The sequence below is a fragment of the Phalacrocorax aristotelis genome, chromosome 11, assembly GCF_949628215.1.
Source record: "Phalacrocorax aristotelis chromosome 11, bGulAri2.1, whole genome shotgun sequence".
Classification (NCBI taxonomy): Eukaryota; Metazoa; Chordata; class Aves; order Suliformes; family Phalacrocoracidae; genus Phalacrocorax; species Phalacrocorax aristotelis.
Window position 1 is genome coordinate 7140653 of NC_134286.1, and position 26097 is coordinate 7166749.

A 26097-nucleotide genomic window follows, 5' to 3' on the forward strand; every position below is an offset into this window, starting at 1 on the left:
TTCTTAGTTTGAACAAGTGCTTTTCTTTATGTTGAAAGAGTATATAGAACCATAAAGTGAGTAATTTATAGAAAGCTTTGGAGATTTTTCAGGGAAAAGGATGTATTTTGGGGAGTTGGGAAAAGAAATCTCTGTATTTTATCAGAATGTATTCAACCCTGAAGAATGACATTTCATACAGTATAAATTTCTGAAGCTCAGAATTCAACTACGCAAGGGTTTGGTACAGATATGCAAAATGTGGCATTTCACATAAAGAATCAAAAGTACCTCAAAAGGATACAGAAATGAATAAGTGTTTTGTTATAGGTATTAGCTGCAGTTTGATTAGGTAAAAAGGTAAATGGGGATAATAGTAAAAGTGTGCTGTGACATAATATAAAAATGCCTGTACCTAGTGCAAAAGCATAAAACTGAACAGAAGAGTATTCTCAGTTTGTAACAGTTTGCATGAAAATTCAAGAAAATATTAAGTTAATCACGAAAGGCAAACATCTGTGATTCATACAACGAAGAGAAATAGCGGGTGGATTTGCAGAAGTCGCACAAAGAATTAAAAAAAAAAAAGGAATTACAATAGAAAGGTAAGGACTTTTGCTGTACTTTAATCCAGATTGTGCACTCCTACAACATCCACAGTGAAAGAGAAAAACAGCTGGGAGTTGGAGAAGCAACAGATTCTGCTGAGTGAAGACTCTTAGAATATTTAGTTCCTTCACTGCACAGCACCTGCTGTGTTAATGCACACCAGTGCCATCAATGTACTAGTGCTGTAGTACACTGTGTTCACCAACACAGTGGGTGTTTTCTCTCTGCAGTATTTGGCAGTAGGCAGGAGGTTTCTTAGGCTGGAGAATGTTCTTTCCAAGCTTTGTGCCCTAGTTCCATACACAACTCTGTTTCAATTTGCATCTTTTAAGTTCATTTTTTCCTCACTTCCCATGCCTTAATTTTCTTTTAGTTCTTTACTTATGTTTCACAACTCGCACCTAGGCAGCTTTACAGAAAATTTTCACTAAATGTTTTCATTAACAATATATATTCCAAGCCTGAGATATCTCAGGCATACCTCTTCTCCTTTATGCCTGTCCAAGACCTCTGTGATCTCACAGATATATCTTAGGCCTCTGATGAGCACTACTGGTGAACTCTGGTGGCTATTTATTCACCTAAAGTAGCCTAGGCAAAAAGTCACCTCAGTTCAGGGCTACCTCTGTAGGTTTTCCCATCTCTGAATATCTAATGAGTCACCCTGTGGCTGCACAGAGACTTGGGCAAATAAGGTCTTTCAGTTCATATTGGTTTCTATATGACCTTTAGTCTCCCTTGTTCATTAACTGAATGTGGTAATTTTTTTTTTGTTTATTATTTGCATTAAATTTCAGGTCTATTTTGCCTGCCCCAGAGTCTTAAAATTAAAGTAACGAAAATGTTAGAAAATTGTGCCTAGTAGAAGCACTTTTTTTTCCCCTCTGATTCAGGCTCTGTTTCCACAGTAACAATACCAGATCTATCAATTATTGCAATATCCAGCAGTACCAGTTTACATGGTTTTACATCTATCAGACTAACCTCTACAGGCACAAGCAAGGAAAGAAAATGGCCAGTGCCAAATAATTAGTCAAATGTTTAGAGCAATTTTGAATCAGCTGAGTGAGATAGTATCAATCTACCACAGTATTTTTTGATCTGTAACCTGGCACTGCAAAGCCAAATTAACTTTATTGCCAAGTCAGGTGGAAAGTTACTTGATATTGAAGCAAAATACCTAGGCAATATGTTCAGTCTATACCTTAAGTATATGTATATCATTAAAATATAACAATATAAGCTGTGAAAATGATCAGGGGACTGGAGCATCTCCCTTATGAGGAAAGGCTGAGAGCCCAGGGTTTGTGCAGCCTGCAGGAGAGAAGGCTGAGGGGGCATCTCATCAGATAATGTTTATAAATATCTAAAGGGTGGGTGTCAAGAGGATGGGGCCGGACTCCTTTCAGTGGTGCCCAGTGACAGGCCAGGGGGCAACGGGCACAAGCTGGAACACAGGAGGTTCCACTTAAACATGAGAAAAACCCCTTCCCTGTGCGGGTGCCAGAGCAGGGGCACAGGCTGCCCAGGGAGGCTGTGGGGTCCCTTCCCTGGAGACATTCACCCCCCGCCTGGACGCGGCCCTGTGCCCCTGCTCTGGGTGTGCCAGCTCACGCAGGGGGTGGGACGGGGTGAGCTCCAGAGGGCCCTTCCAACCCCCACCAGTCTGTAATTCTGTGAAAGTAGAGCAAAGGAAGTTATGATTTGCTTATCCTTCTCAGTTGATCAAATCATAATAGATCAATAATATCAATCTTAATCAATCCAATGATATCTCTTGTACTTTTGTGAAAATCTGTTGCTAAGGGGTACAATTGGTGCTGCCTAAGAAGTACTGAGGACATGCATATAAAAATAAATTTTACAGCCCCAGATTGACCAACTCTGCCCTTTTAGGTGACAAGAATCAGTACCATCAATATCCCTTCTTTAAATGTTACTATTTTACAATATAGCAGAAACTGGTTGTACATTTCAGTTACATACAGACTGTGAAGAAGTCCATACAGAAACCTTGAAAATCTTTGTCAAGTCCTATAGTTCCTTGACTTTCCCATGTGAAAAGTATTTGAATTAATTCTGCAGCATCAAGATATCCAGTCGTTTGGGCCTTCAAAAGATTGTGAAAGTTGGGTTCTATCAGTGTACCTAATCTCATCAATACTCATCAGTATCTTTACCTGAAGTCAGTAATTATTAAAACATTTTAGATTAGTAATTTATTTTAACTTGATATAAAGGGAAGCATAAAGAATCCAGCAGCTGCTGCATGTGTTACAGCAGTACACAAAATTTTTATTCTATAATTTCATGTAGCCCCTTTCCTTCCTGAACTTTTTTTGAAAAGGAAAAATGAAAAACATTTTTTTAATTCTGCTCGAGAACATAAATGGGATGGATTTAACGAGTGCTCCTCTTCCATTTCTTCTTTTCCTTTCTTTTGATAATGCCATAGTAACTAGTGACTCCAAACATCTGGAAACTACTCTGCTCCAATTATATCTTGTTAGTACTGGAGGGAGGGGGGAGAGGAGTTGTTCATTTTTTTGAAGCAACACAGATTAACTCTGTGAATTCATTCTAGAGGTTGTAGCCCTTTGTACAATCAAACAATGAAATAGACTGTTATTGAACCAACCAGCAAGGTTTCTGGATTGCTTGGTTGTATATTTACCACTTTAATACACAGCAGCTACAGTGGTATTTTCCATCTAAGTGTTTTGGGGAGAGTGAGAAAGTGAATCCAATACTTATTTCCAAGGCAAAATCGATTTTAACTAGAACCAATGCATTTTATATTCCTGTGCAACTCAAGACTAACTTAGTATTCATTATGCTTTTCTTCATACAGTACTTGTGCGGTGTGTTTCATTTGCAAAGGGGCATGCACAGGAATAAAGGCCCAGAGGAATATAACCCTTCTACCTCACACAAAAAGTAAATTAGGTTTTCATAGCATTCTGTCTCTTCATCATCTGGAAAACCTGCTGCTAGTGAAATTCTCTTCTGATGTCCAGTGCGTTTTCTGATAAATTTGTAGCTTGTTTGAAAGGCAGCTGCAGTTTGCATACAACCAGCAAACATCTGCAATAATTCAAAAGGAAAAGATAAAACATTAGTACTAGACAAAATCACAGAAAATGATCAGAGAAGGTCAGGCCCAGCAGACGCAAATGTTATTAATAACTGAAAAGCAAGTACTTTAGGAGGTTCAGTAGTGTCCAGGAGGTTTTGCCAGTCCTGCCACACAGAACAACTATGAGAGGAACTGCAAAAATGTCTACAGGACAAAGTCTAATGACAATTCTTAATTCCAGCTTGACAGAAAACGTTTGGTTTCTCTAACTTCTAACATAATGTATTTGCTAACTACTAATTGTAGATGCAATTTTGTATGGTATATACTCAGCGACCACTGATAAATATTGTAATTGTCCTTATGTCTTTGGCCTTGTACTGATAACATGTCCCTAAGATCAGAATTTGGCGCTCTGTGCTTTTGCAGTAGAAAGATAACTGTTTACACACACACACACACACACACACAAATGACTGTAGCATGCATTTTGCTCATTTTGTTAATGTACATAAATCCCCAGATATCCAGCTTTTGTTAGCTTTTACATTTTCAAAGTAGTAGACAAAAATCTTGTCTTCATCTTGTAAAGTTGCTCAGACTCTGAATCTGGTTTGGAAAGCTTTTTTTTTTTTCTCCTTGGAGGTACGGGAGGTCCTTAGTGAAGTTAAGTGACTTTCCCGAAGGCGTAAGAGTTGGCAGAGGAAGGGAAAAATTGAGAGAGGCTTTTCTGGCTCCCAATTTCATGTTATTAGCCATCAGATCAAGCCAGCTCTACACTCAGCACTCAGCATGTTTCAAAGTGATTTCTTAGGAGGATGCCACTGATACAAAGGGGAAAATGTGTCATTTGGGTGCGTGCTGTGTATAGCCGTCAGGTCTATCACACTGTTTCTAGAAGAGCCTAAGAGTCACACAAATTCACAGCAACCGCTAAGTCAGTCTGTAAAATTTGCAGTGGAGGTCACCATGTCCACACCGACTTTTTCCCCTCTTTCCGTTCCTCCTACTCAGTAGGCAAACAAATATGTTCTGTGTGAATATATATCACAACAGACTGGCAATCACTGAGCAACCAAAGCAAATTACTGACAAGATCCCTCTGTCAACTTAGGAGCAAATCTAAACACCATAAACTTTACTATGATGAATATAATAGAGAAAAGAAAATGCTGAATACATGATTCTGCCATAAGCTAAAGGAAAAGAATTAACTGAAAGCCTAAGGAATGTCAAAGATGATGTCAATTTATCTTCTCTTCTACTGTCCTCATTTTTAACTTTCTTTGGCTGTCTGTCTTAACTCTACCTCATGTAATTTTTCTCCTTTTATTAATGTCCTGATGATTTTTCTTTCTCTAAGATCAGTTTCTGGTATCCATAGTTAGAGCCACTCTTCTCATATGCATCAAGATGCCACCTTTATTCCTCCTAATAATTATTCTTCTCTTCTGGCTTTAATTTTTAAATACCAAAAGATCTTGGAAGTTTTTAATATCTTACTAGTTAGTAGTTCATATTTAACTCATGTTAAACTGCTTTTATCTTGCAAATGTCAGTCCTTCTACTGTCTAAACTGGTTGTTCTTCCTTTAGGTTTCATGAGTATTTAGTAGTCAGGAGTTAGAGCGTTGCAAAAGTTTAGTAATATTTTTCAAGTACAAGTGAATACTCAGATGACTGGAAGGTGTTAATAAAGAAAGGAAAGTCTAGAACTTCTAGAAAATTTAAGTCATTTGTCTCATCTAACAGTGAGGTTTAGATTAGGACCTGAAAAGCCAATTCCAGTAGTGACTGACATTCCTCTTTCCTCTTTCCTGGAAAACAGTTTTGGAAACTTCTAATTCCCCACTGAAATAAAAATGGTGCCACTTAATTGTTTTCAGAGAGGGGGAACAGTATTACAAAGTTTATATTGGGCATTGGCTTATGAGTTCCAGATTCCATATCAAAAGGTTTTTCATTCCACACCACTTTGAATCAAGCAGAACAGGAGCTTAAATGCTGTCACAGATCAGTATGTTAATCGGTCAGCAACAGCTTTTGATTCAGTATTCCAGCCTAGGCCTATGGAAATAGTTTCACTAACTTTACTGAACAATTGGTTCATTGTATATAATGTTTTCAGACCAGTGAACCAAATCCTGCCTGCCTTTCTCTTTAGTTTCAGTGGGAGTTTATAAGCAAAGTGACAGAGCTCAGAAAATGGCACACTATCCCACTTGAACTAAAGGGAGAATTTTAGGTAGGTGGAATGTAATTATGAGACTGGAATTCAGCCAGGATACGGGCAGGAGGAGTTGTGGATCTGTCAAGCAGCTATGAAATGTGTCTCAAAGTTGTCCCCAAAGAAGAGGGAAAGGAAATGTTTTGTCACGTACACAGTATTAGGCTAAGAATTCTGTTCCTGTTCTCCGCTTTCAGCGTGTGGAGGTAAAGGGGAAAACTAAGACATAAAGAGAGCTGCTTTGCTGAACATTCAAAGGCAGGCAGAGGAAACTTCCAAAGATGGGGGAAATATCAGTGAGTTACAGAATGTATTTTACTTTCTGTCTCATCCTGTTAGTAAGTGGTAAATATAAGCAGGGTGCCTAACGGTCACAAAGGCAATAAAACATCTTGAAGTAAGCAGAGTGTGGGCTAGCTTTCAGTCAGTATTTCACATAATAGTCCTTTGTAGGAAAGGCACAGGGAGAGGAAATTAAGGTGCAGAAACCTCATCAAAATCCAATTTTCTGAAGCATTAGAATTGGCTAAACAGAACTCTGTGACCGGTTATTGTTAAATTATGAGAAGTCCTTTATTACCTATCCCCATTTCCCTGCAGTCTAGAAATCCTTTTTAGTGAAACTGGCATATTAAGGAACCAGACAGAGCTGAGGTTCAAGAAGTTGAGACTTTTTTTGGTTCTACTGTATTGTAAGAAATAGGGATAGATTTTTGATGCTTCCAGTCAGTCTCCAAATTGACATAACAATAATTAGAAGTTATTTTCTTGGTTTCTTTCTCCCCTTCTCATCTTCCTAAACAATAACATTCTCTAGAGATTAAAGTGACAATCTGTAGTTAAATCAGGAAGTAACATGTCAGAAATAGCTGCTCGTTGCTGGATTGGCAGTGTTGGACTCAAGAAAGACCCACAAAAATAAATGTCAGAAAGTGGAAAAGCTTCATTTTTTAATCCGTTTTCTCCCTGGCCCTTCTTTCCTACAATGAAGTGGTGTTTTGAAGGTCCTCTCTGCTTTCATCTGTATGTTTAAATAACATGTTATTTAAAATGTTTCAGTAATTTTTCCATTCCTTATTAATTTTTAAATATTTTCCTTAAGTTAAAATTAGTTCAGAGACTGTTAAGAAAAACAGTGCTCGTTTGTTTTGGTTTGGTTTTTTTCCCAATAGTATGTCTTTTCAATAAAATATGAAGTACAGATCAGACATATGTACAGTAAAAAAATGACATTTCCTTAATCAGATCGTCAATAATGTGGGCAAACCCAAAACATAACCCCAAAATTCAGAAATGTGTGTAACAGAGATATTCTTTGTTAAAAAAAAAAAACAACAAAAGAACCAAAACCCACTGTTTAATTCCTTAAGAAACTGTAATTAACTTTTATAATAAATGTTCCTGCTAAACAGCTACACAGGGAAGCATCTTCTGAAAACGGAATATAAAATAATCTTAAGGCAATTACAAAGAAGTTTTCGATTTGCAAAATTTAGTATAATTATGTAATTTTCTTTTGTGTGCAAGCAGGCTTGGCATTGAACTCCCACAACATGATGAGTCATATGGAGCTGGTTATTTCCTAGTGAATAGCAAGAAGCAAGCAAAAATGATCATTTGAATAAAACAACCCATGAGTGCAATGCATTAATCTAATTTTACAGTAGAATCAATGGCAAAAGTTCGCTCTGATGCTTGAAGATGCCATACCGAAGGTGATATATGGAACACGTGAAGGCCTGACAGGATGGCTGTGATGAGCAATGTTAAAATGCTCCTTTCCTGAGATGTGAAAATGCTTTCAATCACCACCTTCAGATGAGTTCACTCCTGTAAAGATTTCATTTCTTTGCCAGTATGTTTGCAGTGAAGTAGCTGTAAGAGTGCGTTTGACTTTATTATGCACTGTGAAAGGTGAACATTCTGTAGACATTTAACAGGTTCCTTATATCAGGCTTGTAAAAAATGGAGAGCTTAGTAAATGCAAATGTTACCCAACTGAATACATGACATCAAATGTGTAGATATAGAAATCTGTGAGTGCAAGTATATATAGCTGAAGTAAAAGTATATATAGTTAGTGATACCCATAATCTAGATTCTAATGACTTTGCACTCCTGTAACAGAAATTTGCTGATCTCAGTGTTATTAGGCCACAAAATAATTTGGATTATGCCACATTTTTGTTTAGAGCCAAGCAAATAAATTATTTACAAATAAACTGCTATTTCTTTTAGTTTTCAAAGTCTTTTTTACTGTTAAATTTATTACTGAAAAGTGCTTTATCACATTCTGAGGGTCCAGTGTTCACGAGAAACAGGAATTCAGTTGCGGAGAAGACACACTTTGGAGTAAGTGGTACCTTTTGCTTTTTTCCAGAACTGCAAATACCTTTTTTTTCCTTTAAATGCATTTACAGGTTTTTGCTGTATGAACCATTATTAGAATTAAGTCCCTTTGAAAACTACAATCAGATGTGAGTGGTGCCCAGTGACAGGGTGTGCAGTAAAGGGCACAGATGATGGTACAGGGAATCCAGGTTAAACATAAGAAGAAAATTTCTTTGCAGTTAAGGTGGTCAAGTAGGTTTGCCCAGATGGGCTGTGGAATATGCGTTCGTGCACATAATCAAAACTAAACTGGACCAAGGCCCTTGGCAGCCTGCTCTAGGTGACCCTACTTTGGGCAGGGGGTTTGGAGTAGCTGAGCTCAGGAGGTGCCTTCCAACCTCAATAATTCTATGATAAACATTAATCAGCAAAATGTATTTTTTACTGTATTCAGAGAAAGGAAATTCTAATGAATGCACTCTTTTCAAAATCAAATATGCCTGTACTAACACAGTTTTTAGAGTAGGACTCTATTTTTGAACTCATTTTTTTCCAGTGGATTCTGACTCTGGCACGAACTTGTTGTGCCATCTCTCATCATTAGCATATACATGACATGTTCAGAGGACCAAACCAAGTGCTTTTTACAGGACATATGCTATGTGACTTGAGACACATTAAAAGATAATTAAGTATATTAAACAATAATTTGATTTATTTCATATTTGTTTTTTATGGGGATGTAAAAACCAATTCATGCCTACTTCATTTCCCAGGCAATATCTTTTCATGGCACAGATGTTTAGCAGGCCGAAACAGTGCTGTGTCTACAGTACTTCTCATGTAGTGTCAGAGAAAAACTTGACCAGACACTGTAATCCAAGGGGCAATCACAGAAAGAGGACAAGTAAATATTATAGCTTAGAAACAAAAATTAAAAACAAGGTCCCTGAATACTTCTAAAATAGTATGTTGGTCAGAAGTTGACCAGGACAAATAATGTGATGACTGCTAAAAACAGTTAAAGACAGTTAATCAGGAGAGGAATAAAATAAACCCTAATTCTGTTGGTAGAAGTTTTTTCCCAATGATGAAGAAAAGTGACTTTTATCGTGTGCAAAAACGTAGATAAATTGTGCCAATTATTCTTTTATTTTTCTGTGCATGAGTATGACTGCTTGAATAGGTGAAAGCTGGGCAATAGACTTAATGTCAACAAAAATGATTGTTTCTCCTTTGTTAATTTGCTTAGAATTCTGTTTTTCCAAGCAATATGACACAGTGCTCTACTGTGGTTGTCATTGTCCAGAAAGGCACGCTGATGGTGAGCAACAGTAGGCAAGCATTAGTGCGTTAAGTCGTGTTTTTTTTTTTTTTTTTCAAATAAAATTGACAAACTTCAGGGCTTATCTTTTTGAAAAGCTCACAGTGATGTTCAACCTCCAGTTGCGTGGCTTGGAAAGCAACAGATTTTGGGTTCCAGCCAGACAAAACTGGAAAACTGGGCAAATAGGACTTCCCTGAGAGACAGATGTAACTTCAGCTCTGGCCTTGCCTGGGTAGAAGTGTGCATTAAGAGGTCTGGTCAACCAGTGAAAGGCAGAATCTGATGATACTTCTCCTGGTTGATTCCATTTTTGTTTTGATTCAGTCTAAAACAGGTACAGGTTTATTCTGATTTTACAGATACTGAAGGATTCTAATATCTGAAAATGGAAATATAAAGTTAAATATGCAAAAAATTAAATACAAAGTTCATATTAATAATTACTCAAAAAGGTAGTCTTCCACTTCCACTTCTATGTTAAAGCATATTCTGACGGCTGGCATGTTATCAATAATCCATTGCCATAAAATATCATTTGTAAAAGACCACTTAACACTTCTTGTGTGAAATACCTATTATTAGCACATTGTTGATTTTTGAAGAGGAGAAGAATGCTCAAAGGTAGGGGTGAGAATAAGGATGAAAATTAATTTTTGTAAGTACAATTGTTAAGGAGGTAAAACAAACCGTGAAAAGTTTTAGCAATTACCACTTTGCAATACCATAATTTTAGAAATACTTAAGAGGATGAATTTAGAAGTCAGGTTTAGAAATAAACAGAAGAAAGAACATGGATATGAAAAGTAAAATGTCTTATTTGAGATCCTTTCCAATACTATCTTGGTGTAGTATCAGTCATTTGCAAACATTCTTGCACAGCAATCAAGGTCGTCCAGCATGCATCATGCTACAAAGAAAACCACCCGCTGTGTTGGTCTGTGACACTAATGTGATTTGGAAGAAGCTAGCCCTAGCATGACTTTCACCGTACTAAGCAGCTCAGAGATCAAGTCTCTCCCTGACATAGTCCACAAAGACAGTAGCGATGTAGCTACGTTTGCACTTCAAAGTCTTCATTTTGATGCCTGTCGTTATTATTTCACCGTTTATAAATTTTAGATCTTTTTTTCCTGGGGCAGAACTGTGTTAGGAATCCAGGAAGTCAAAGTATTCTTAAATGGTAGACAAAAGCACATGGAAAATTGTGGTATGTTGGCTAGTTTTGCTTCTCACCAATGTTCTGAAAGCAGTTTGTGATGTATTGAATTAAATTGCAGATGTATTAAAAATTATGTTCTTTGTTTTACAAGTAAGAGTGACTGTGTGGAGATCAAGACCCTTAGCTGATCAAGAGTCCAGTCTAATGAAGTTGAAAGGTGGGCAGATCTGAGCTACTTCTGTGTTCCTCCTAGTCCTGGATCTGCCTAGGGACCAGACAGGCTCTGGCTCCTGGCACAACCTGAATTGAAACGATAGCTATAAGTCATCATTCAGGTGAGAATTTTCAGACTGGAATTATTAATATTTGATAGTAGCACTTCTTCACCAGCCCCTCAATGATTAAAAAACAAAAGATGTTACATTCTGGTATGAATTTACATTTTTATAATAGCCAGTTCTGATTTAATTGGACCCATGAAAAATGTTTATTTAGGGTCAAACTTCACAATGTCTTTTTACTGTCAATTCCAAAGAGTCAGTCTTCAGTCTTCCACAGTGGTCAGGACACTAAGGCACTGCATAATTCAGTGGCCCCTTTTGACAGACAGTACATCTTATTACATTTTTTTTTTCTTTTTTTGTTCTTTCAGAATATGCTCTGCCTTCAAAGGCAGAACCGGGAGGTTTTTCTGGTGATAACTTCAGCAGATTATGTTGAAATATTTTTTTAAAGATTTGCTTACCCACAGGATTTTCCTTTCTTATTTTTCTAAATTAATAAAATCAGTGGTTTATATCCATTAATAATCTCTTTCTGTAAGGATGTAAGTGCAATCAACATCCTTTTATTAATTTATTTGTAATCTATCACTTAAAGCTCCTATTTGTAGATCATGGCTGGGTTATGCAGGGCTCTCTACAGACCTGTAACAAAGAAACAAGTTTTTACGCCAGAGAATTTACAATATACATGAAAGAGACGATATAACAACAAGGGAAGATGGACAATCAGGGTTGGGAAAGAGAAAAAAGATAAAATAAAAAATGAAGAGAACTCAGCAGAAAAGCAAAAGTCACTGATGACTCGTGGTAAAACAAGAAACATAAATATTAAAATATGATATCTGATAAAAATGCTTTTAGGTGCACAGATGTTAGAAAAATTATAATTAATTTTTAATTAATAATACCTACTTCAGTTATTTCTAAATAATTAATTCATTTAATAACTTTCATAACATTTTAATGAATGAGACTCACTGCCTCTATCTACTTTTTAGGTTGTTTTCTATTTCTCTGAGAATTTTGATGGCTTTTGTCCTCAGGGTCTTTGGCTTATCTGGTCTACTTTTCAGTCCTCTGTGGACAGACATTTCCTTAGTTATTTTGTGCAATAAATAACTAATTTGGAGAACTGGTCTTTCATGCTCTAATTACAGAGATGCTTAGAAGACAGTTGTGTTATTTTTGTATTATATGTCGAATGTGCTCTAGGTCAGTATTCTACATAATTGTGAATTCTATATAGTTATATTCTAAGTTCTCTTTCTTTTTCCGGTATCTCTTATTTTCTTCTCCCAATAATAAAGATTCAAAACATGTTTCCTCCATTAAGAAGGACAAATCTTGACCAAAACTAGTTTCTAACTTTAAGAAAGGTTCAATTTTCCTGTTGTCTCATATTCTGCACTGGAAAATTTTGAAATTTGAATTCTTTCTTATTCCCTAGCTTTCCTACGTCCATAGTTACATCTATAGTCATATACCCTCCACATGCACATTTATGAAAGCCTTGCAACTTTAGAGAAAAATATGTCAAAATAAAGACACAAAAATTAATTCCTATTTCAAGATTGTAATGTTTTTTGTTCTTTGGTAATTTGTCTTTTTAGACTATTATAGAAATAGTAAAACTTTGCATTGTAACATTCTCAAATTCCCTCAACACCTGTTTTAAGGGCATGCAGTTCTGCTGATGAATGTCCCATGCTTTGAGTAGTGATATGTCATTAATCACATTAAGAAATAGACCTAACGAACCATAAATTAAAAGTAAGACTGTGTAACTAGCTCTCTTTTTAGTAAAAATTAGATAGTCTATTAATATCTCTGCATTTGAGATAAAGGAACATCTGGATATGTTATTGCCCTGAGAGGTCCTGTTTCGAAGCAATGCTCCCCAGCACTGTGACAATTCACTCTTTGCTCTGTGCCAGGGAACCGTGACAGAATTCATGCCTGTGTCTGTGCAGTTACTTGTATGAACTTTTTCTGAAGATCGTGGTACGTATGGCAGACTGTGCTAATCGCTGTTGGAGTATGGGCAAATTACTGAAATCTAATCCTGATTTATACTTTCTGTGAATAGAATTAGAAAACTGTTAGGCATTATAGCCTGAAGCTCTCTGGGAATGATATCCACAACTGCAGCTATTTCCCTCAACAGTTACGTTGAAATTGTGATTATCAGAAGTTGCATTATTTAAAAAGATAGGTTACTGCAAGCAAGAGATATAATTAGCATAATCTGTTCTTTAAAAGATACATGTGCCATTAAAGTTTTAAAGAATGAAAATCTTAGCTGAAATAGTCTTTGTGTTTTACTAAAGCTCATTTCTTTTCCATCCTATTTTGTCAGAAGAGCACAAACTTGGTGTTGGAATAACCTGAGCCTTCAAAGTCATGTTCAGTGTATATAGTTTTCATACATCTGTCAGAATGACATTGATTTCCTCAGGTTTGGTACAAATTTTCCATTGGCACTCTTAGAATTTTTTAACCACAGTTTTGAGCATACAAGATCTGTTACTGAACACGGAAGATAGGGTGGCATCTGCCACTTAATCGAATGCAGAAGGAAGAAGACACATTTTGATATTGATCTATGTAGCGCAGTGAAAAGGGAAGAGGGGATCATTGTTTCTCTAACTTGTAATTTAGTAATGAAATACTTTTATTAATGTCCATTTTATCTACCTCAGCTTAATGATATCAAGCGAACCTGCTAGCATCAAGATATTCCATGACCACAGTGGAATTTCTGGCTACTCCCAGATGCCCTAGCACTCCATGGAATTTCTCCTACATTTAGCAGGTCCAGAGATACCAAGTCAAGAAAATACTATAGGATCATAGACCAACATAGGTTTGAAGGCACCACTGAAAATCACCTGGTCCCAGCCCTGCCCAAAGCAGGGTACACTTAGAGTAGGGCCATGACTTGTCAAGTTTTTAATATCTCTAGGGACAGAGATTTCACAGACTCTCAGGGCCCTGTTCCAAAATTTGACCACTGTCATTGTGGAGTTTATTTTTCCCAGTATCTGAATGGAATTTCCCGTGCTGCATCTGGTGTCTGTTGCCTTTTGTCCAACTACTATGTATCTCCAAAAAGAGTCTGACTCCATCATCTCTATACCCTCCTGTTAGGCAGCTGAAGATAATGTTAAGATCCTCCCCTTGTCATTCTGTTCTTAAGGCTGAATAACCCAGTTCTCTCTATGTACATCATGCTCCTTCTTCCTTATGATCTTGATGGCTTCCTCCTGGACTATCTCTAGTTCATCCATGTCTCTCTTGTACTGGGAAGCCCCAAACTGGGCACAGTACACCTGGTGCAATCTTGCAAGAGCCAAATAGAGGGAAAAATTGTTTCTCTTACATTTTTGGCTATGCTTTTGTAAATACAGCTAAGGATGCATTTGCTTTCTTTGCTTCAAGAGCACACTACTGACTCATGTTCAACTCTTGACTACTAGGACCACCAAGTCCTTCTCTGCATGTTGGAAAATTGTTTAGGACCTGATACATCTCAGATATGCTTGTTTGCTCTTGAATTTCAATAACACCAAGGACCTACAGCACCTGTTCACATTTAATGACCTTCTGAAAGCTATTCTATAAAGTCAGGCCCTAAGTTTTTACAATCCTTAATTGCCAGTATGAGAAAAAATGACAGAAAGATCACATTCAATGGGAAAAAAATAGGAACTAAAACCACAAAGGTCACTTTTCACTTGTAACTATAAAGATCTCTACTTTCAGCTGTTATAATATCTAAAGTCTTTTATTCACCTATGTGCCACCTCTCCCTGGGCATGTGAAAATTCTCCTTCATTTATGGACATCTAATGAGAATTAAATACAGAGACTTTTTGAATCCCCAGACTCTGCAGGAACCAGTACAAGTAGAAATGTGAACTGTTTGTAATATTCAGGTTTTTATTTCAGGACTGAGTAGTAGTAAAAATGTTTTTGTTCATACGCACTTCAGAGAAAATGTGAAAGGCCAGAACAAGTCACAGATGTGTTAAATGGTGTTCTATCTCTAAGCTTAACTTTTTTCTTAACTAATAGGTCAGGGACTCTTCAGGTGAAATCACATCTGAGGATGGACATTCTCTATGGGATCATGTACTAGGGAAGCATCACGGCATAACAGAGTAGCAAGGAGTCTGTGGGCACTGGTGACACTGCTTCCTGGGCATGTCCCTTCCAAGACATACGTACTGCTCTGCTACATTAGGGAAGCGCACGAGTTGCCAGGGAATTACTAATGCGGGCTGAGCAAGTGCAGCACTTGACTGGTCTTTGCGTTTAAAGGCATATTTTAACTTCTACTTGCTTTGCCTTCAGTAAACTTACAGACAGGATTATGTGGTGGGGGAGAGAAAGGAGAGACTCCAATGCCTTCCCTCCTGTTTCTGCATTCAGAAAAGAGGATTTGAGCCTTTCACAGTGAATTATAAAATTAGGTGAATTGTGCAGTGATATAATCTGCATTCTGGAATCGTTTTTTCTCTGTTTATGTTAGGTTTACTATAAAAAGCTGTCATGTTTAACCCCAGCCAGCAACAAAGCCCCACACAGCCCCTGCTCACTCCCCCATGGTGGGATAAGGGAGAGAATTGGAAGGGTAAAAGCGAGAAAACCCATGAGCTGAGATAAAGACAGTTTAATAAGCAAAGCAAAAGCCGCACGTGCAAGCAAAGCAAAGCAAGGAATTCATTCCCTCCTTCCCGTGGGCAGGCGGGTGCTCAGCCATCCCCATCACGCCTAACGGTGACTTGGGAAGACAAACGCCATCACTCTGAACATCCCACCCTTTCTCCTTTCTCCCCCAGCTCTGTGTGCTGAGCATGGCGCCATATGGTGCGGGACATCCCTGGGGTCCCAGCCGTGTCCCCTCCCAACCCCTTGTGCCCCCCCAGCCCCTCACTGGTGGGGTGGGTGAGGGGCAGAAAAGGCCTCGGCTCTGTGCAAGCCCTGCTCAGCAATGATGCAAACATCCCTGTGTTATCAACGCTGTTTTCAGCACAAATCCAAACCACAGCCCCACACTAGGTACTGTGGAAAAAAATTAACTCCATCCCAGCCAAAGCCAGCACAGCAAAGCTGTACCATTGTATCCCAGCTTTTTCCAAATAAAGAAAAATATTTCTACCATTTACTTAGTAACTTTGACAATAGCCTCCAGCAGCAGTAAAACAACTTGACTGCCTGGAACTTTACAAAATAAATTCTTCACTACTGTATGTTTTTTCTTGCACTGTTGCTTGCAAAGACTTAAAAAGTTTCTGCTGCTTCAACCACTGATGCTGGTATTGTTACACTCATTTGAGCTATGGATCACTGGGTACACTTTGTACCTTTACATGCCAGTTTGAGAAAAATCAATTTTAGTCTTGAATAGCTGAAACTAGTGTTGCAGAAGATCAGTGCACATTTCCAGGTGCTGCGGGGCACTAGCATCTTGATGGGGATTCAACAAAACATGACATAGGTATGGTGTAAAATTGCTTACTCTTATGCTAAGAGATCTGGAAAAAATTACAGAGTAAATCAGAATACTGGAAAGAAACAAAAGTCACACTAGCTACAGTAAACAATTCTACATTATTCACAATCTTAGCATCAAAACCATTATTTATATTGCTAACTATAAGTAACTATATGCCAATAAAAGTTGTAGGTGCAATAGAAAACTCACATAATATTTAATACAGAAATTAAAAATAGCATATACCTGATCTTGAGGAAAGAAAAAATTTGTGCATAGTAATGAGTAGAAGTGTTTAAAATACTTCTGCCCGGGTAGAGCTTGATTGTCACCTAACTTGGAGGTAATTTCTACAGAACAGCGTTACTCTCTACCTTTTTTGTCATATATCTTTTAAATCTCTGCATCATTTGAATACATCTATAAAGCCTGAGAAATGGATTATTTGCTTTCGTTTCCCTGCTGTATTTCTAGTCAAATAGAAAAAATTCATTTTTTTAATTTTCTTTTTGTGATTTTGAAATGGGTGCACTTTTGTCTGTTTTGAAGGACTCAGATTGCACTTCCGTGGGATATTAACTGTGCTTTCAGTGAGCACAGACCAGAAATGCTGAGTCCAGATACGACATTCAGCTGAACTCATATGAATGTTCTCTGCCAGGTCGTATTTATTAACATTTTTGAAAGAGTAACTTTGTCTCAGAAAAGGTTATGCTAGATCAAGTATCATCTGTTTGTGAAAAACTAACTTAATGCTATCTCAGGTGTTGTCTGTTCTCCTGCAGCTGATACAAGTCAGATTTGTTCTGGTATAAAGTATAAACCAGTATATATATCTTATTGAGCATTCAGGCTAACTTGATGCAGATATATTCTTCTGTCTGGAGTCATAACAGCTTGAAGCAGTTGCTGCTCCCCCAGCCCTCCTTCCTCCTCGTGTCAGTATTCCCTGTAGAAGGTAATCCTTTTTCTAATCTCCTGGATTTCCTTATCGGTATACTTAACTACATGATCCAGGTTAACAAATAGGGCGTACTTAGTAGAACTTTGCTAATCAAACTGATTGGAACTGAAACAGGTTAGGAATTACTTATACAAGTGGCTCCACTGAGAGATTGGAGGAGGCAGTAACCTCTAACTACTGCAAGAGACTGAAGGTGGTAATTATTTCACCAGTGTTGCTCTAGCTGGAGAAGGATGTACGAAAACAGCTTGAATTATAAAAAGGGTATGGATCCTATATAAATACAGATTGGAGCACGCTCTCCGTTTCCTGGTGGAAGCACTAAATATAAATAAATATAAATATACAGCCAACTGCAGGCTCAGGAGCAAAACCAAAAGAAGAACAAAAAGGGGGATTATGTAAAAAGACTTATCCAAGGTCGTCGTCTTTTTTATTTTTTTCCAGTACAGTTTTCCAGGAAATGCTGTTAAACATGCAGGAATAATTTGGACATGCACTGTGCATTCTTCCTATAACAAAGAAAGATTTGTGCAGAGAGAGTCAAAACTTGCCAAGTCATACCAGCTTTATATGTGCTCTACTTCGAAAGAAAAAGGCAGGTGAAAGTTCACTTCCAAATATCTATTTTGTAGAACTAGATGGGTAAAGCAGTTATAAAACAAGGCTGATTTAAGAAATGTCTAGTATATATATTTATGATCAACTCAAGTTGATCATAAACCTGATCTTCACTGAAATATGAAAAAAACCCAAGGAGGTTTGAAGTGCTTCATTAAGAAAAGTCAGGATTTTTTTCTTTTTTTTTCTCCTCTAAAAACCACAGCTGGTGATGGCGACAATGACTTTGGGACAAATTATTTTGACATTAACATATTTTATTTTAGCTACTGGACATATCTAATTTATTGTAATGATTTATGAGTAAAAAAGCCTACCAGTGTTTAAACTTTGTTATCATCGCCGTAATGCTGGCGAAGATTTTCCAAACAATAATATTTTCCTTTTACATTTTAGGATTTCTATAGCACATTTTAGATTATGTTTTCTTTTGTTCCTACAGGGAAAATTTCTCAGTGACAACACCTTCACTATATCCTCCTTTTCTTTTTTGAGCACAATGTATTGATTTTTGTTATGTTCCTAATGCTGCGACACTCCAGTTACAGGCCATTTGTATCACAAGTGATTGTATTTGCAGTGCATCGGGTACCCTCTAAGTATACTTTCAGCCTACTATTACAGCCCCTCATCCTCACCTGGCCTTATTCATGGTGGCAGATTCCTGTGTTTGTGCTGAGTCTCAGTGAACTTGGTACAGACTGCATGGATGCAGTACTAACACACAAGCGGTAAATATTAAGATGAATGCTTAATTCCAGCGCTGAAGTTGGGATTTTGATTGCATTGTGTTCTCTCTATATGCAATAAAGAAAGGTAGACAGCTCCAAAATGCGATTCAGCCTGCCAAAACTATAATGACTCTTCTGCAGATGTCTTTATAGGAGGCCTAGGGAGATCACACACCTAACAGACATCTTAGCATGGTGTGTGTGAGTTAAAAGCGCAGTGTTACATGCAAACCAGTAAACAAGTCAGAGACTGCTGTGCTTTATTTCCTCCCTCTGCGCTTAGCAGCTTCATATTGATTTCAGGGCTCAAAAATATTGTCAGGGTATCCAGTCTTGGTTCAAATTAGCTTTTACTGAGGGCCAGGCTTCTGCAGACAACACATACTTGATGTGTTTCTTTTCACAGCGAAGGACTCTGAAAAAAGGATCACTTTATCTTAGAATGGGGTGCTGTTGTGCCATTTTTATTAAGAAGAGGTATATCAGGAGCCTGGCTGATAGATTAGGACACCAGAAAACTAAAAGGAATTTAAGGCGATGTAAGACCAAGTCAATTAATGGAAATCACTATCGTGAGGTGAATTGATGAGATACTTTTTCAAAAAAACAGTGCAAGAATGATGGGTTAAAGCTTTGCTAACATTGCCCATACGTTATAGGTCAGAATCAGTGGCCCATTCTTATGTTGTGTTTTCCTGTGGTAAGCAGTGTTTTCTGTAGAATTTGAGCTCTTTTGTTTCCATTTTATTTTACTTAATGAAGAGATCAGCCATATATAAAGAGAAAAATTCCTACTTCTTCCATTAGAAATGAATGACACTCTTCAAAACTGAGTGGAACAATTTAAACATTTCCTGGAAATCCTGATTGTGTTTCTGTGTGATTAACTGTCAAACTATAAAATTTATTTGTTGAAATTATGGCTGTGGAAATCCACTTGTGTGAGTCCTAGCATGTAATTCCAGACTGTTACTATGCTGTTCAAAAATTCTTCTTCATCTATATTGGCTTTTCTGACCATATGAGCATATGCTCAAAAGTTCATTTTCAGGAGCTGAATCAGTTGATAAGACTGAGTAATATTCCTATTATCTCCACCATTACGCTTAAAGAAAACAAAACTGTATTCATTTTGGAGATGTTCCTAATTAGCCATCACCATAAATGGAGTGTGCTGGAGGAAAATGCCTCATCCATAGTCTATTTTTCATTGGTTTCTATTTATTTCATATGTTGAGAGTAATGTTTAGAGTAGCATTAGTGCTCGTTACCCTGCTTAGGACTTAACTGTTTCCACTAACTGGCAGAATCTTTTTTCTGGAGAAAAATATCCTTTTCCTCGTGGTTTGCCTTTTCAAAACTCAACAGATGCATCACATACCATTTTCTTTTTTGCAGGTTTCTACAATGTTATACTTACTATACAAAGCTAAAAATATCTGCACTTTCAACTATAGGTGATTTCAAAATCAGTTAATTTATGGAAAATATTCTTGAAAGAGTATCTCTGAAAAAACCCCACCCCCACTCCCTTCCATACATAGGAAAAGTAAACCCACTGTTTTTTTCTGACTTACTATTCCTACTGCCTGACATGAAAATCAGATTTTTTTACTCCTCTGATTATCCACTGTCTTATTTCATTTTAGGACATCTTTGAAGAAGCTAGTCTAGGCAGCTAACAAGTATAAGGGACTGATAACTCATAAATTAATTAGATAATCTGCTTCCTTGACTCGGCCTGCTCCGGTGATGTTCTTCTGTGATTTTTTTAATCTCATCAGCTTGTTTTAACTTGTAAGGGCTATTCAGAAGGTTCTATAACTTTTGCTGTTAATGACCAACCGTGCACACAATAGTTGTAATGATTGCCATTTCTCTTAAATCGTGGGGTAAAGATTTTTATTTATATTCATTTGAATGATAGGTATTTATTTTATTTATTTATTTTAAATATTGACTGAAAAGGGAGTAGGTCATGAAAGGTTAGAAGTCCAAAAACGTGAGTTCAATTTATTTTATTCCAGCTTAGCACCATTCATTAAACCTGATACTTTTCCTGTTCTGTAAACACTAAACGTATTGGGCACTGAATCAAAACCAAACCTAACCCGTAGTTACATCATTACAAGAATTATATTAGCTTCTCAGAAATTAATTTAAATGATCATCTGTGAGTGTTTTAATGAAATTATTTTGACACATAGACATAAGAAGCAGCAGAAGGATACAAGAAAACCATAAGTTAATTACTTGAACTTAGAAACCTCAGCCAAAATATCAAAAGAAAAAAAATACTGTTTATTTTTGCTTCAATACTTCTGAAACTTCTCACAGATGTATCTTCTTTTCCTGTGGTACTACAGAAGACCTTTTGGGGACATGAAATGTTGTGAGGAAAACAATACTTTCACATTAAACATCTTTGTTAATATGGATATTCTATGATTTAGCTGGGGCTAGCTTCAAAACATAATGTCTTGGAAGATAAAGTACAACCAGAATTTAGAATGAATGTGAGAAATAATTATTTTGGGGTGAATACTTCACTGACAATTCAAGTTGAATCCTTATTCATATTGAATTTCCTTTGAGAAAGCTGAAGGCCATCAGTGTATTATCAGACAACAAAACTGACTATTACTCATTTGAGTTGTGGTTTGTTTTTTTTTTTTCTTTTATTAAACCTGAAAGAATTGTGCTGAACTAATGCATTTGTAAACTAAGCCTGCAAAAACACAGCAGATTGATAGTCATGCTTAATTTGGTAGGAAAAAGAGCTTTAGTGCAGTTTGTGCCTTTGTCACTTTCAGGTCTCTATTGCTCCCTTACAGTGTATGTTATATTCTTTGTTCAATTCTAGATTGAATTAAGGTAGTGTGAAAGTAATGATTGTAGTAGTATGGGATTCACAATTGGCTCAGCTGCCTGTGTTAACCAGCTGCTCTCTATAGACCCCCTAATGCACTTGCCACAAAACTGGTTTCATGGCAAAATCTTTGAAATCTGAAGGGAAAGCCTAGTGGACATGACGATGGATCCCATGTCTGACAGTGGCAGCTTGCCTTCAGCAGGATGGGGAGGCAAGCAGAGCAGCAGGATAGAGCTGAGTAGATGTGGGATTTACCCTGAAACAGGGACACAAGAGGACCAAAAATCTGTGGCTATTTTAAATTCAGTGCATTAAGTGAAGCCCAAGCTCGTATAGACAATATGGATCTGGAAGAGCAAATAAGGAGGACAGAACCATAGCTTCTTTGTGCCTATGTGAAGCCTTAACACAATTACTTAGGGTATCAGAAGAGTGACAGGACTTCAGTTGGGTCAGATTTTGCAGGGGGAGGGGAGGTATATTTATCAGGCATTTCTTCATTCTCTCCAGGCTTCACCCTGCTGACTGCTGGTTGGGGGCTGCAGCTGTGCTAACCTCCATTCTGTACCAGTGACAACTTCCTTACCCCTAAACCTCCATTTTACATGTATAGTATTGCTTTCCTCCCCTCCTGCTCTTTAAAATGCTAATGACATTTATTTGTTTATTTTGCCAAAAAAGGCTTTTGGGGGAACTTCCAGGACCAACAAAAGTAACAGATACTAATTAAGCTAATCACACATTAATAAATTGATTTTCTAGAGGTTTAAAATCTCTGTACATTTTAATTTTAAAATGATGCCTAGTCCCGGTGACATGTAAATGAGGGCAGGTTATTATTCAGAACACAGTAGTAAAACCTGTAGCTTCTGTCTCATTAAGTTATTTTGGTATAGAACCATAGTAATCAGTATTGCTCGGGGCTGAAACATATGCCCAGTATTATGATTAATATGTTTATGCACATATTTTGAAAGAAAACTCCAGAGAACAGGACGCAGCAAGACTGTACATCCAGGCAGTTCTTTCCAAGTAGGTTGGTAGGTTATAAGGATGACATTGCTAACCTCCTTCCTTTTTTGTAAACAATACTTCAAGGAATAACAATAAACACTAACCAGCAGAAATGCAGCTGATAGGTATCAGTCTGAATATGCTACTCAGTCACAGCAGAAGCACCACTTAGGTAGATTCAGTGTTACATTTTTCCTTCTGATAGTTGAATCATTAGGATTTTGCTTGAATCTCAAATGTTAAGTATACTATTGATGCAATAACATGAAATGATTAATGGCCTATCCTAGGAAATGTGTCGTGTCAATAAAACTGTTTTTTAATAGCACTGTTGCAATTCCCCAGTCGAAAGAATTTCCAGAGTCAGGTAAGACAAAGCCTATTTTTCATTACAGAAATTCCTCAGCAGTTCTGTACCTGAGCACAGGGGACAGAATGGGCTCTGTAACTACACAGAGGATAGTTGCCACTTTGCTGCCATTCCTTCACTCCTTATCAGAACCAAAAAAATGCCTGAAGTTCCTTTCCTGTACCTCCCACAAATTCACTAGCCAAACTAAACTCTGTTGCCAAAAAGGGGCTGGAAAACTCACTGGCTTCAAGCTACTGGAATTCAGGAGTCATAGTCCCAAAAATATCCATTGAAATATTCAAAAGGCTTTTGTTTCCTTTGTGTTTGTTGGTGTACCAACAGTATGAGGCTCTGGGTTCCTTTATGATACCTCCTCAACTCTTTTTGATTTTAATTCTTTTTCTTTGGGAAATCAATCCTGACCGTATGCATTAGGGTACCATGGGCTTTATTTAGAAGGGAGGTTTATTGAACCACACTTGAAAAATCTAGATAAAGCAACCTAAGTTAATAAAACCCAGTCTTTTCTTTTCTTTTTTTTTTCTTTCTTCCTCATCTGAAAGTGCTAATAGACTCATAATTCTGTATATATCAATACTGGCGCTGCCGTAGCCTGGAGTTACCTGGTGGGGTTTCTAGAGCATACACCTGAGTTCAAATTGGTGCACTGAGTTGTGGTACGCCACGTGAATTGTTTTGCTGTGTATTGTGGGAGACACTGTCCATTCTAGGTTCATACATGCAAATATTCCTGGCCCACTAGTTCAGTACAGTGGGGTAACACCGGTTTGGTGTACTCCCCCCTTCTGTTGGTGGTATCTCTTTTATCTGGAAATTAGTCATAGATTCAATTGAAGGTGACGACACAGCCAGATGCCTTGGAGAAGGCATATGAAGCCTTCTGGGATCAGATAGACCTCACTGAAGAGAGAATAGCTCATAAAAGTGAAAAACAAAAGAAAACCCTCCAGATCTTTGGAAATGTTGCTGAAAAACTTCAAAATTATAATACTCAAACTGATTGCATGAAATTTCCAGCTGTTAGAAGCAGAACTTGCTTCTTCCTTTAATAACTCTGAACACATAATACATGTCTAAAATTAAAGGTCATCTGCTCACCCAGGGCCCTACAAGCATGCTTTGACATTAAAAGGTTTACAATTAAAATGTACCAGGATTGGAAAGTACCGGCAGGACCTATCGGGTTAAACAGAGCGGTACTGTTTCTGGTTGCATGAACACTTTTCATTTCGTGCTGGGGCACAGCACAGCTGGCCGCTCCCTAAGGGAGAGGAACTGAGCGCAGTAATGCAGTCAGGGCCCCATCCCGCAGTCCCCGAGCAAGGTGAGTGGGCATACCTGGGGGTGGCAGTCAGGTCTGACCTCCGGACCCCAGTCTGGGGGCAAGCTGGGCGCACGAGTCGGTGAATCGGGGACGGTATCAGGTCCAGTGATGTTGACCAAGGTCAGATACATCTCAGTGACTGCCAGGCAAGTCAGCAGTGATGAGGCAGGTCTGGGGTGAGGCTGGGAAGTCAGCCTGTGCTTGGTCCACATCTGGACCAATAGGGCCGATGGCCAGGCACAGTCCCGGCTGCGACACAGCTGGTGCTGTAGTTCAGGCTGGAGCCAAGCATGAGAGCGTCAACTCAAAAGCAGTTCCCACAGTAAGGGGGGGTCAGCCCTGGCTCAGGCCTCCCAGCAGAGCTGTCTGGGGAAGGGGACAGCCCACAGCTGCACTATGGCTGAGATGTCCCTGAGCCCTCACAGCAGGAGCTCCAGGAAGGGGGAAGCTCTCAAGGCCATTACACTTTGGTGCATTAATGTTTAGGAGAAATCTGGCTATTTCTCTATTTAAAATGATTTCTTTACTAGCAGAGCGGAGACAATCTTTTTCTTTACATTTCTGTCACGAAACAATCGGTGTGTCATGTTGCATTATGTCATATCAGATGGTGAAACTCAAGCTGACATACCATATCCGAAAGGTATTTGAACATATCATGTCAGAAACTGGAAGAAAGAATGCATGCTCTTGCTCTCTCTGCCTTGGCAGAAGTTCTTGGTTTCCACTCGTGTTTTAATTCCCCAGGACTGCCAATTTGTTAAAAAATATACCACTGCAAAGTGCCCAGTTCTCCTGCCTGTACTCAATGCCCCGCGGATCTTTCCTGCTCTTCTTTGAGAAAAAGCAAGAAAGCCATGAAAGAAAAGTGTACCAGATGAGTACATTTGCTTAGGGAAAAAAACATGATCACCTGAGGAAAGATTAATTAAAGTAAATGGAAAAATAAAAACAAAAAGAAAAAAAGGAATCAAAATAAACCAGTACATAAGAAACCAGAGAAACTCGATGCCAGTCATCATCACTTTATGGGAAGTACATGTCAAATATTAAAATTAAGGATTGGCAAGGCAGGCTTTGGGTTTTTTTGTTTTTTTTTTTTTTTCTTCTCTCCACTCCAGGGCAATATATGCTGCTGTCTCAGTTGATGGTGTTAAGAACCAGCCCTAGACGTTCTGTTGCTCTTGGTGAGTCTAAGTATATGTGCCCCGACCTCTACTGATATATCTTATCCATTTTATATGCTTGTTCATTCATTTAACTATGTACTTTGTCATTGATGTTTTTTCAGACACTGTAAAAAAGGAAATATAGTCTCATTTGTATTCATTCTCCTTTCCCACAGATTTCCATTATTTACTCTCTTTTCTGTAACTGCTTCTCTTTTCTGTCTTCTTTCCTTGATCCTGTTCATTCCTTTTGTATCTTTTTGGCACATTGCACTTTTTTATTACTTTTGACCTTCTCCGTTTCTTATTTTGCTCCAGTCATCTTATGGCCTCCATTATTTTTCCGTATTGTTTTACAACTTTTCTCATAAGTGTTTTCTTCCATTTTCTTGCTCTGGAGTAGAAACTTTAATTTTGCTGGAAAGGGCTTTCAAAAATATGTTGCTTCTCCAATGTTCTTCTGCTGTGGTAGTTACCCAAGGTGAGACTGCTTCTGGTAGACATTAATATTTACAGGCTTGTTTTATGAATCTGAAGATTG

General features: G+C 37.8%; 1 long non-coding RNA gene across 1 annotated transcript; it reads right to left on the reverse strand.

Annotated features, from left to right (window-relative positions):
• On the reverse strand, window positions 1-25389 carry LOC142063228 (uncharacterized). Its single transcript, XR_012662695.1, has 3 exons — window positions 24402-25389; window positions 9777-9927; window positions 1-3672 (listed from the first exon to the last, which is right to left on the reverse strand). It is a non-coding gene; the product is annotated as an uncharacterized LOC142063228 (long non-coding RNA).
• Between the last annotated feature and the right edge of the window lie 708 nt (window positions 25390-26097).